This window comes from Tachypleus tridentatus, chromosome 6 (genome assembly GCF_004210375.1).
Source record: "Tachypleus tridentatus isolate NWPU-2018 chromosome 6, ASM421037v1, whole genome shotgun sequence".
NCBI classification, from domain to species: domain Eukaryota; kingdom Metazoa; phylum Arthropoda; class Merostomata; order Xiphosura; family Limulidae; genus Tachypleus; species Tachypleus tridentatus.
Window position 1 is genome coordinate 155,747,273 of NC_134830.1, and position 13,982 is coordinate 155,761,254.

Below are 13,982 nucleotides of genomic sequence, written 5' to 3' on the forward strand. Positions count from 1 at the left end.
GCTGTGGTTCCCCAAACGTTTTATGTTGAAGCCACTCCCTATTATAATTTCTATTGACAATCAGAAATTTACTATAAATATAATAGAATATATTGGGTTATTTACGCGACCTGTTGCTGCCACAAAGAATAACAAATAATACTGAATAGAAAAAAGAAGTATCAAAGTGGACACAAAACGAAATACTATACAGAATTGACATGCCTGGCGCCTGTTAACAGTTTATATGCCAACGGTATGTTTCTCATGGTTTCTATAACAATCGATAAAGCTTTCACTATGCAAAAATCTAGAGTCAGTTGTTGTCAACATTTTACGCATAGCAAAATATGACCAGATCTCAATAAAACAATTGACGTATGTAAAATTACATGTGACATTTTTCTAGAAATCTGGAAGTGATGGAGAAAAATGGTTGTTATTTCTGGATTCAGCAAACAGAATTACTATATAACTTTTTAAAATTTTAAGACAAAAAACCATCTCAGTTTTCTATTATTCATTTATAATTAAGAAAGAAACTTATTATGCTATTGTAATAATAAATTATGTAAAGAAAATGCAGCCTGAAGTGATTTTGTAACCTCGGGATGAGACACAATACATGTTTACCCAATATACTAGTTCATTATACTTTGTTGTTTATCATCTTATTATAAGTCAGTTATAATCTGAAACTACAAACTAGTTTAGTTTATTTTTTTATTTATCACACAACTTCATTGTGTCGCTTTTAGTTGTGTATTTATATTGATTCCTTAATATTATTTATAGGGTTATAATATGGCGATAGAAACTTATGCATTTTGTTTCAGAAAGTTTATTTTAAATAATTATTCTATCCATATGTCGTGTGAAAGTGAATTTCATTATCACATCAGAACAATACAGAAATTAGTTTATTATTTTCACAACATATCACAAATCACAGCCTTTTTATTGTACATTTTATAATCTCTTGGGTATGCTTGTGGTGGGTCATACTTGCATTAGATTAATTTAACATTAACATTAATTTAGAATTTGTTTGTTTGTTTGTTTGTTTGTTTGTATGGCCCGGCATGGCCTAGCGCGCAAGGCGTGCGACTCGTAATCCGAGGGTCGCGGGTTCGCGCCCGCGTCGCGCTAAAACATGCTCGCCCTCCCAGCCGTGGGGGTGTATAATGTGACGGTCAATCCCACCATTCGTTGGTAAAAGAGTAGCCCAAGAGTTGGCGGTGGGTGGTGATGACTAGCTGCCTTCCCTCTAGTCTTACACTGCTAAATTAGGGACGGCTAGCACAGATAGCCCTCGAGTAGCTTTGTGCGAAATTCCCAAACAAACAAATTGTTTGTTTGTTTGTTTTGGAATTTCGCACAAAGCTACTCGAGAGCTATCTGTGCTTGCCGTCCCTAATTTAGCACATTAATTTAGAAAAACACAAATGTAAAAGGGAAGACCAATATAAAATATAACAAAAAAGTAGAATGGAAAGTTAGACCTAACAAAAATTAAACACACTGAGACTTGTAATATTCTAATCATATTTGTGTGTAAGTTTCGGTAAAACAAAGCCATCGTTTAAAATATAAAAAAAATCACTCTTGATGTGTATGCGGTGCAAACTGAGATTCTACCTTATAAACTTACCAGAAAGTATATCAGGCCTAAACGTCACAGATTAATTATTTAATTTTCCTTTGCATTAAGAGAAAATAAATATGTAGCATCACCATAAGATTTTAGGCCTAGAAGTACTATCAGAACGAATTTTATTTCAGTCGTGAAGAACGCTAAAGCTGAATAAAGAGTTAGGCGTTTCAGACCTGGTAAAATCGTTAAACTAAAATATTACAGGATTCAGTTAGTATCTTTTTATAAGTTAAAATTGCGTAAAATATATTATTCAAACGTTAAATGCTAAAAAATATGGCAATATGAAATAATTTCCTCGCTACTCACAATTGGTAAAAGAAAAGAACAAAGAAAAAGCCATCATTTTATACATCTATACAATCATTCCTTAAAACCGACTTTAAAGTTTTTTCTCCACCCCGCCCACCCTATTCACCTGTAAAATAACCAGTTCTATATATAATTGTCTTTGATGTTCTATTTTCTGGTTTAATTTACATAAATCGTCTGTCGTTGCTTTTCCGAACAAAAAATTTAAAACATTTCCACCAGCATCTATTAAACCACGTTTTTTGTGAAGTTCGATCGGAAATCGGAAAGATATCTTTAATATCCTTTAAATCTAATAACAAATATTCTATCTTAAGAAGATATCGTTTATCTTAGGTATTATAGTTGTTAATTAATATTTCCTGTAAGATTCTTGTCAAATATAAGATAGCTGTTTCTTGATTTGTCACTTTAAATTATGTCATATTATCTGAACCACTGTCATCGAAACTAACTTACGTAAAAAGATTTCTAGAATAATATTAGTTCTTTTCCTATTCAAACTATTAAACAAACGTACTGAGGAAATGGTTTGTTTTCAAGAATTATTCACTTATCTTGTGACAACATAAAATTTCCTTCTTCAATAAGAATCATGCCCGTCTTATTTTTAGTGGTTCAATACTCACTCTATGCCGCCATGTTTACACTCATCCATGAAATAATTATCGTAGTAAATCTGCAGATGTAAGAACTATCAAAACATATAAAAACAAGAGCCTCATAACGACACACGCATATCTTTATAACTATACAGCAATGTTCATACACATCCTATATTGTCTACGTAATTCTCATTACAACTAGGCATTTCTCTTAACATATTGATATAAGCTTGTTGCACACCACTAGTTTCGTCATTAGAGCAAGCATTAACTCTATTCATGTCATTTTTTATTGTAAATACAGCTACTTGTCAATTGAATTTCACTTGTCGTTTTGTAGTGGTAAACATTTCTTCAGGTTGAGTTTGCACAGGACCATTTAAGTTTACGCTCTGATCATCTTTAACACTATAAGCTTACGTCGTTGTAGATGTTATTGACGAACTGTCCTTGGGCACAGTGATGTTGACGTCACATGACCCTCTGCTTCAATCCTTCCATCACCTAATATGGTATTAACGTCATCTAACTTTTAATTATATATCTCAGCTTCACTTATCTCTTCATCATCATAAGATAAATCTAGTTTATTCGAGTAATTAAATTCGACCTCAATATTTTCTTTTTATGAGTCGTCTGGCTTTCCTCGGTCATACATACGTACTGATAGGGTTTCCTTTCTTTCAGGTTTTTAATCTATTAACATGCACCAACTGTTTTCGTTTTCGATAGATTTCTTGAATTTCAAAATAAATTCGACTTGTTTTTTTAAAAACTTTAAGAAGGCCTTTCTATAATTTTACTAGTTTCTTGCTATTTTCTATTTTATCAACATAAAAAAATAGTTTAACTGTTAATTTTATATCATTAATTTTTATCCTTATATTTACTTGGGCCCAGCTTGGCCAGTTTTTTAAGTAACTCGACAAGCAATCACACAGTGTATATAACGTACACGAGAACCTTCCATTTTACACTATGCACACAACTGGTATAGACAGGTGGGTTAAGGCGTTCGACTCGTAATCAGAGTGTCGCAGGTTAGAATCCCTGCCACACCAAAACACGCTCGCCTTTTCAGCCGTCGGGTGTCATAATGTTACGTTCAATTGCACTCTTTGTTGGTAAAAGAGTAGCCCAAGAGTTGGCGGTGGTCGGTGATAACTAGCTGCCTTCCCTCTAGTCTTACAATGGGATATTATGGACGAATAGCGCAGATAGCCCTCGAGTTGTTTGCGCGAAATTCAAAAAAACAAACATATTTCCTCGTTTCTCTCTATGTTCAGCAGCTTTTGTTAAATGTTTAATAGTTAACTCAAAAGCCAACTGCATTCTCAGTTTTGTAATCATAATTTACTGCATGATTAAATACTTTAGAGGTCATGACCCTTTCCATAGGCAGTATTACATCTCAACCATGTTGTTAAAAAAACGGACTTTCCAAAGTAGACTCATTTTCAGCACTTTGAAATAAATGAACCAGCTCTTTTCAAGTTTTCTGACCTTTCTCACAGTATCCAACAAAGTTCTTTTGAATATTTCTACTAATACGGTAGGAGCTGAATGAAAAACAGTTGTTTCAGTTTATTCTTTTTTTGGCAAATAACAACAGTGAAATTTCTTTTATTAACTTGGCAACAAAGTTACTTTCTGTATCTAACAGTAAATTCTGGAGTACAACGTGTCTAGCTACAATGTTATTTACATATGCTTTGACAACCGTTTTCGCTTTTTCATCAGACACACAAGTTATTCATTAACTCATCTTTATTTTGTTTATTAATCACATGATTTTAATCCTAAATTACTTCTAATTCACTCTCATTTTCAGTTTTTAATTTCTCATACTTTGTGAAGAAACTATAATAATATAAGTATTTGTCAATAGAATATGGCGATCGGTAAGTTTATTTATATTCAGTTGTATGTGTTCTTTTATTTTACCAAAGCCACATCGGGCTATCTGTGTGAGTCTTCCATATATTCAGTTGTCTCTACTGTGAAACATAGAACATTAAGTAATAATTATTGGAACCATCGTGGAACGTATAATTTTAGTAAAATGAGGACTTTACACATAATGTAGTCATAAATAAACTCAGTTTCACAAAACATTACGTAAGTTGAACTATCGTAAACTTAACAGGAGTATGAAAAACAAATAAATAATAATAAAATGTTAAATAGAAAAGAAATTAAATTCTTCTCATAAAATAAATCAGATATTAAGAAAGAGAAGCAAATAATTCTGTAATTAACTTTTCGACAAAGTGAAGATGTAAACACCACAATATGTATGTAAAAACGGCTCGTTTGGATTTAGAATTTTTTTTACGTAGAGGAGTAAACATCGTTTTGTGAACCTGACGATGACCGAAGAAGGTCGAAATGTTGTTCACTCCTCTGCGTAAAAAAAAAATATCAAATCAAATGAGCCGTTTTTACATATATATTTCTCTACAAGTGGGTTTTCTCGACATCACTAAACACTATAATGCTTATTTGGCATGATTTCGGACTTTAAAAGGATATCAGTACAAAAAAGAAATTAAAGCATTTTCATAACATTTACAGCGTTCATTTGTTATTTAACTTCGTTTCACAATATATCTGACGAAATAGCCGATTATGAAATATGACTTTCGCATAATTTGGCATATAACATATAAATGTAACTCACAGCTATGGCCTTCAGTATGATTTCGTCATATCACCACATTACGTAAATACGAAAAAAACTTCCTCTTTTCTTTAAAAATCATTAAAGTTAATAAAATAACTCACTTTTATAACAACATCGACAATTCTGTGATTCTAATTCAATTGATAAGAAAATTCATATACGTTTCTTTTTTCACTGCTTTTTAGGATCCGGATTATCGTCAATAGAAATGATATTCTGAAATCTCAACTTTATTCAAATAGCACCAAAACGTTATATAGTGAAGAAAAATATATTCTTGAACTTACTGTAAACTAAATATTGAAATAAAAAAGTGCATTGAAATTTAGTTTGTTTAATTTTTTGGATTCAGAAAATAGAAAAGAATAAACTGAATCAAGTAAGAAATAAGTGTAATTTATACTAAAAAGAAAACTTTCGTTTGTGTGTCTGTCTGTGTGTTTCTTCTGTTCCAGGAACATTTTTTCGATACAGATTGAAATGCTTGCTTAGGTTAGTTTATGTAGAATAGATTTCGAGTGTTGAACATTCGAAGAAGAAATGTTTTAGAAGAAATATTACTGCATGATGAAAAGTTTGACCTTGAGGTTTGTCTTTTATATGTACTCACATTCTCAATATCGATATTTGATCGACAAGCCAGCTGTTTACATTTCAGGAAGTTTTAAAGTTGTTAGTAATCAATCCTTTGTGTCTTTATCTCAAACTGCAGAGGTGTCAAGCTGTCACAGTTTCTTCTTGGCTCAGCTCATAGTTTCCACAATCACTTTGCTGATCTTGATAGCATCAACGACTTACAGACTAAACTAAACGCTAAACGAGCAGCGGAAACTTTCTCAATGTTTTATAGAAACATTGTTGTTATATTATCATCGTTGTTTTATGCACGTGTGTACTGATACTTCACTGTAACCTGTATCAAACTTCTTATTATTAAGAAAATATTACGAGGCTTTTAAAATATTTCTTTAAAAAAATTAATGTTTCTCTATTAGTGGCCTTGTCTACTACTAGGTTGTTAGGAAGTATTATTTTTGTTTCACGTTTTCTTTTATATTAACGTTCACTAGTTTATTGCAATAATATTGCTAAATGAACTAATAACACCGCTGGTAACAAAGTCTATAAACGGTATAAGTGCAATTGTACATTAATTGTTTCAAAAGAAGTATGAAAGGTGTTCTACACAATTATAACATATGTATCTGGTACAACTGGTTATTCGGTACCTTCGAAATTCTCGTGGCGTTGACAAGCAAGTTATACAAAGTTTTCATGTTTTTGTTTGAACAGGCCGGCAAAGGACGTAATAAACACTGGATAAAGAAACATTTGCTTCATAGAGTCAACTGATACCAAACTGATAAATTAACAAAAAAGAAAGACGACAACATGTAGTTTTGAAAATAAGAAACGAGTATTGTCAAAAAAATTCTAGATGAATAAAGATATATATTCATTTGTTATTAATGTTATTCTCTTTTCATCAGTTTGTTTATATTTTTCCTCAGAAATATAATAATAAAAATATTCATTGTGATAAAGGAAATAATAGATTGAAGTAAGTAAACGTTTGTTTTGTTACCGATTTGTAAACAATTTCTACGTGATAGAAAAAAAAAATGAATATTAATTTGCAAGTCTGCGTATGCTATAGAAAATCTATTTGTAAAAGCAAAATAACATGTATGGAATTTAAATTATAGGCCAAGGTAATGTTGCAAATGATCTTAGGAACAGTATTCAAAACTTCTTATGCAATGATATTATTAGGTCACACTATCACGTGACATTAACAGATCAAATTTGATAGGTAATTAACCAATTCTTTAAGTACTTTTATGGGATATGAAGTAAGATAAGCTACAGTAATAGATTTCTTTCATAATACAGCTTTTTAATTAGATACTATGACATTTAAGAACCTATTTTTATTTTAACAAATAGAAACAGCGGTTGTCAGTCTAATAAAGTTCACAATTGATGCTTTACTACATCTACAGTCAGAAACCATTATTAGAAGGGATTTTATCATAATTTTAATTTAAAATCTCATTAATCGACAGGCATAAAAATGTTTGAGTAAAACTAGATGACGCTATATTCCAGAAAATTTTGGAAAGGAAACTTACATTTATCAAATTAAATCATGGTTTCAGGTCATTCAAGAAAGTCTACTTAAGTTTACATATTTCTTCATTTTTGGCAATTCCAGTTCAAACATGAAATATTTTTATTGATCTATTTTCGTCTTTTCCATTTTAATAGTTATTTGAAACTGTATGGAGGAACAAACTAACTGGCTTTACTTTACGTAACATTTCCAGATTATCTTCATTTTTACAGTTTTATTGTGATATAGGAAAACAATATCACACTTTATTGTCGAGTTTAATAAGATAATTAATTGAGTGATTAATATAGGTAATTGAGAATAATATTTATACTTATTATGAGTCATAATGTCGACAATTTCCCATAAAATTTAGGTTGTTTCTAAACAAGATATGAAACAAATAATGTTGAATAATCATGATGAAAAAGTGAATAAAACGAAAAACTGATAAACATTATAACATAGATTTACACTTCACATGAGACATTAGTGTTAACTCTATTACATTGTAAACCGTTACATATTCTAAATAGTTTTTTAAAGATTTGAACAAGAAGAAGTGTTCATCATAATAGTATTACAACCACACTCTATTCATGTTTCCATATAGACAGTCCTATATACGACAAACATAGTTTGCGGAATGCTATTTAAGTTAGCCATTGGATACAACATACGTTATTCATATAATAAATTAAATATATTACAGACATTATAATTAATAAAGTCACTGAAAGTAACCTTAAAAAAATTGAAACATATATTAGAAGCACGCACCTTTGCTCAGAAACATTACAGCAAAGTATATCAAACACTTGAATCGATTTGAGATCTATTTATACATTCTTCAAGAGCTGTTAATTGAAATAACAAATTGCGTAAAGGAACTTAGTAAATGAGTACATGAGTTGTTAAGCATACATAGAGTGCCAAAAAAGAAAACATTGTTGCGATACAAGTACCTGTTTGTAGAAAATAGCGTTCGGTATGTTTATTTATATTCAGTTGAATGTGAGTTTTCACGATGGCAAAGCCACATCGATCAATCTGCTGAGTCCACCGTTGGTTCAGTTGTCTTTATTGTGAAATATAAAACATTAAGTAAATAAGAAATAATTATTGGACACACCTTAAAGCTTGTTTTGTCTGCAAGGGTAACTAACGTGGGTCTTAATTTAAGTTTCTTATATAGTAGTACAATATCTCTGAACTTTCTGTACTGGAATAAAATGTATCTGAATATTCTTTACTGGTACAAAATTCAACTGTTTCTGAACTGCGGCGTACGATATCTAAACGGACTATAGCGGCATATAATATGACTGGACATTAATTTTCATACTGGGATAAAAATGTATCGGAAATTCTATTCTATGATACAATTTCTCCGAACGTTTTTTAGTGTGAAAAGCAAATGTATCGTTCTAAACTGTAACAGAAAACGCTATAATTCAAAGATAGTTCCTCTTAAAGAGCAAGCAAAGAGCAACAATATTTAACTGGAACATTTATTACATAAAACCGTACTTGTAAAAAACGTGAAATAATTTTCTAAAACACTTGTGAAGTAACGAAACATTTGCAATTAACATATGGTAATTTACTAAAACACTTTTGAAATAAACATGTTTTGCTTTTATATCTGATGAAACAAAATTATGTTTGTTATTGTTATCAAATACTTGCCTTGATTTTGGAAAATTCTTCGTAATTATGATTTTCTGTCTTATTTCTACTACACTTTTTTCTTGACGTATCGTTTGAATTCCAGGAACTTTGCCAATACCGCATGTAAGTGCTGGTTGTTTACTTCGGCTGTATTTTCATAACTTTTTACTCAGTTTAGGATATAAGTAAGTCTGTTTGTTTTCGAATTTCGCGCAAAGCTATCTGGGCTATCTGCACTAGCTGTCCCTAATTTTGCTGTGTAAGACTGGAGGGAAGGCAGCTAGTCATCACCACCCACCGCCAACTCTTGGGCGACTCTTTTATAAACCAATAGTTGGATTGACCGCAGATTATAGCGCCCCATGGCAGAAAGAATGAGTATGTTTCGTGCGATCAAAATTCGAACCCGCGACCCTCTGATTACGAGACGAACGCTTCAATCCACCTAGCCATGCCGAGCGTCCTAAGTACGTATATTATCACAATCCAGTATGTTTCACAGCGCGTTTTAACAAGTGGATGTGGATAATTAAAAAAAGATCAATACGTTTCCAGTCAAAAATGTCACAACTAAACCAGAAAACCTGCTATAAATGTAGATAAAATCTCAAATAGACCCAACTGAACGTGCATTCTCCACAATTTATTGAAGACAGCTAGAGTTGGATGTGTTATCATTGACGTGATTTCATATTTCAGTTTTTCAGAGAAGTATTACGAATTTGCAGTTGAAATACACATATAACGGGGTTCTTTGTTCTAATACTATTCTTTAACGCGCACTTTAAACAAAGCCACATAAAAAACAAAGTGACAAATTTATTTTAAAATATCTATATCATATGTTTTTTTCAGCTGCAGCACAGCGGCTTATGAAACGGCTCAAAGTTATTATTATTTTATAAATATTTTAAGTACGAACTTCTAACTCATATCTTCATCACCTCTTGATCGATTTGAGAGCTATTTTCGATTGATATATTCGATCGTACCAAAAGTATTATAGATTAATTGAGTGTAAACATGCCTAGAGTAATTTTAATTGAAGGTAGGTTGATAGGAATCCTTTATAATAATAAAATTCTATCAAATATACCCACTTCTTACCGCTGGAATTAGTAGTGTAAGAAAATATAGGTAGTAAAAAGGACACAAAAAATGGTCTCGTAGATTAATTTACTCAAATTCTACTTAACAGATTTTGAAGTGCCCTTGGTTATTTAGGTTTTCGTCTTGTTTTATCAAATAATGCTTTTGATAGTAAAGAATGTGTTTTTAGTTATGTCTTACTGGAACTATCAGAGTTAACATCTCAACTGCTTGTTTTGTTTTTGTTTTTGAATTTCACGCACAGCTAACCGAGGGCTATCTTCGCCTACCCGTCCCTAATTTAGCTGTGTAAGACAAGAGGGAAGGTAGCTAGTCATCACTACGCTCCGCCAACTCTTGGGTTACTCTTTTATCAACGAATAGTGGGATTGACCGTCACTTTTAACGCTCCCACGGCTGAAAGGGCGAACATGTTTGGTGCGACCAGGATTCCAACCTGCGGCACTAAGTTTACGAGTCGAACGCCGGGTACTTTTAGCGAGTGTGAGCTAAGAGATAAGCGAGTTTTCTGCAAACTCTTGAGTTTATATGAATAGTGTAGGAAAAACTTATAACGCTTTCCCTGCGACAAATACCTTCACTTATCTGGGCAAAGATAAATTACTATACTCACTTGGACAAAAATAATTACCCATACTGTAAGAAACAGCACCAGTTGAATGAGAAGAAAAAAGAAATGGGTCCAACTTGGTTGACGAAAGTGCGGGTGTCCAAGCTAAAAGCGATGATGACCACTGCAGCGTGAAATACAACCATGTCTCTGGAAAACGAAGAAACATCCACAAGGAGTGGCCTGAAAAACAAAGAAAGTGGTATACTTCGCTTGGTAGCCAAAAACTAGAATTAATTTAGAATTTAGAATAAAACTCTCCGTTACTGGTACTTTGTAATGTTGGAAAAGCAAAATTAACATATCTGGAATGTGATAAAGAAAACAATAAAAATAGCATAAGAGAAAAACGAAAACCAGAAAGAAAAATAGTTACGTAATTCAAGTGAAAATTCTGAAAACGAAGATGAAGGACAAGAAACTTCTTATACTGAGGTAGTGATAGCTCCTTCCTACACAACGAATAATACGAATGATGTTACTAACTTAAACAAAGCCTTGGATGTACAACGCAAAATTAATGAAGAAGAAAAAATCTAGAACAAAGCGATGAACAAACAAATGAAAACCAAGAGTTTACTCTTGTAGTGTCGAAAAGAAAAGTAGAAATTCATTACAAAATGAAACTACACAATCAAAAAATAAACCACTTAGAGCGAAACACCCAACTTTTTTATCATTATTGAAGGCGTCCTTGGCACATATATTCAACCCCAACTTGCAGGAGAAATTAGCAGATGTGATCCAGTTGTTGAAACCGCTAGCGTCACGCGTTTACCTTGGAGAGATGTCCTTGTTCGTGGTCAAGGAGCCTCTGACGTAAATAAACTACTTAAAAATGGCTCAAGAACGCCTTCGCGTTTGGGAACATGAATATGTATTTACCAGGAACTAATCCACAGCCTAGGAAGAGTAATCCGTAGGGTGTACCACTCCATAACAAAACAGGATATTGAGCAAGCATTAAATAAACTAAATATACCATACCCTCAAAGTGAAGTGAATTATCTCCAAGGTCACTAAGAAACAAACAAATTTAGAAAGAGTTGACATGGGACAACATTACAACATCTTGGAACTGATAAACAATGGTATCATTTTGTGGTACCAAAAATTCCAAGTTGAACAGCTAAAAACTCCAGCAGTAGAAATTACACAGTGTTATAATTGCCATCAATATGAACACGTTTCAGCGGCATGTCAGGCAACACCAAGGTGTTGCGGATGTGGCGGTGAACACCACATATCTGCATGTAAAAAAGATCAAGCTGAACTAAACTGTTGTAACTCTGGGGAAACACAAACAGTAAATTACAAAGGATGCGACAAATAAAAAGATAAAATAACGCATTTATGATATAAAAACAATAAAACAAACACAAGATAACACACCTAACACAATAACACAATAAACACACACAACTATAGGTCCGTTTACATATGCACAAATGTTGAAAGAAAATACTACACAAACAAAACCACCAATAAAGAAACAACAAACTTCAACCAAAACAATGAGCAATTTACAAGAACTTAACAAAATCACAGATACAACAAACAACCAAAAAATTACCAATCTTACAGTGAAAGTAAACACAAACGATGAAACAAGTCTAATAGTAAATTTAATTAAAAACATTGTTACATAGTTTACTACAGAATTTACAAAACCAACCCAATTGAAACATAACATAGACCTATTCATAGACAAAGCTAAAAAACACATAACACCACATATACCGCAACTAGTCAGAAAAATCATAGGACACATGCTAAAATTTTAATTACACAGTTCTAATCATCAACATCCAAGATGCACTTCCAAGAAACATGAGTGGAAGACTTAATACAAGATATTAACCCTGATATTCTTATAATAAGTGTAAAACAAATTTATCCTCAGAATAGATTCAAAATATGTAACTATACGTCAATAAGAAGAGAGAGAAGAAATAATCAAGACACGAACAAAAGAATTATGTTATTATATAAAAAACACCTTAACGATATTACACCTATCCTTACAACCATAAAATTATATATAATTAATTTTTTAACCTGTATTTACAAAACTATGTTGATCTAAATATACGTTACATATGCGAAGTTAATCAATAAAAGCGCTTAAACTTGACGAAAATGTTTGCACATGCTTACGTAAAACGTAACGTAAAATATCGGTCTTACATTTTTAATATACAGCTTCACCTACGAATAAACGTGGACCGTTATTAGTTTTTCGTTATTAGGATTAATGACAGCTGATTTAGAGCAAGAAACCCATATGATACAAAAATATGTGTCAGGCCAAGCGAACAAGATTAGATGTTTCTAGATCAAGTTTTCAAAATAATCACAGGAGTGGACGGTTGTTAATGATTATTCATTGTAAATTTTTCTGAAAGGTTTTAGTATATTTTAGAAAATTATCCTAATCAAGAAAGTTTAGCATCAGTAATTGCTATATTAAGTATTTAGCATAGATGGTAATGTTTGATAGAGTTATGACAATTTCATAGTATTAATGACAAGAATCTGGCAGTCGACATTCCATAGCGTTACTATAAATAAGCTATTAACACTGTTTGGAGAAGAAAACGTATTCCTAAAGCACTGTTCTGAATAAAATGGTTGTGATCTTATAAATTTCTTATTTCGTGGTATTTATTAACGTGTATTAATAAAAAGTCTATTCAAAGCAACATTAATTGTGAAAGTGAGTTTACGGGATATGAAGCTGGCTTGGTGACATTCGAATCTTTCTTTGATAATACAGTTTTGTTAGAAGATACCATGACATCTGGCCATCTATTTTTATTTTAAGAAATGAAAGAAGTGGCGGTGAGACTAATTATATTCACTCTTGGTGCTTTACTATCAACTACAGTCATAAATCTTTATTAAAAGGGATTTTATCATAATCTTAAATCAAAATCTCCTCCGCTCACGGGTATATGAACAAAAATAAACATTTTTCTTTCCTTTTATACTGTTTGAGTCACACTATGTTCCAGAAAATCGTTGAAATGAAATATTTACTTATCAAATGAAATCATGGTTTCAGACCATTTGCAAAAGAAACTTAACTTTACAGATTTTTCAATTTTTGTCAATTCCAGTCAAAACATAAAATACATCTATTAACATATTTTCATCGTTTCCTTTACAATAATGTACTGAAACAGTGTTGTATAACAGGGTTTTTGGCTTTAATTTACGGTAACACTTGAATATATTTTCTGCAT

General features: G+C 31.8%; 1 long non-coding RNA gene across 2 annotated transcripts; it reads right to left on the reverse strand.

Annotated features, from left to right (window-relative positions):
* Positions 1–796: 796 nt before the first annotated feature.
* Positions 797–11,378, reverse strand: LOC143254206 (uncharacterized). Of its 2 annotated transcripts, none has more exons than XR_013030091.1 (3): positions 11,114–11,377; positions 10,741–10,920; positions 797–3,054 (listed from the first exon to the last, which is right to left on the reverse strand). It is a non-coding gene; the product is annotated as an uncharacterized LOC143254206 (long non-coding RNA). The 2 variants fall into 2 exon arrangements; XR_013030092.1 differs by lacking the exon at positions 797–3,054 and adding an exon at positions 6,900–8,424 and having other exon boundaries at positions 11,114–11,378.
* Between the last annotated feature and the right edge of the window lie 2,604 nt (positions 11,379–13,982).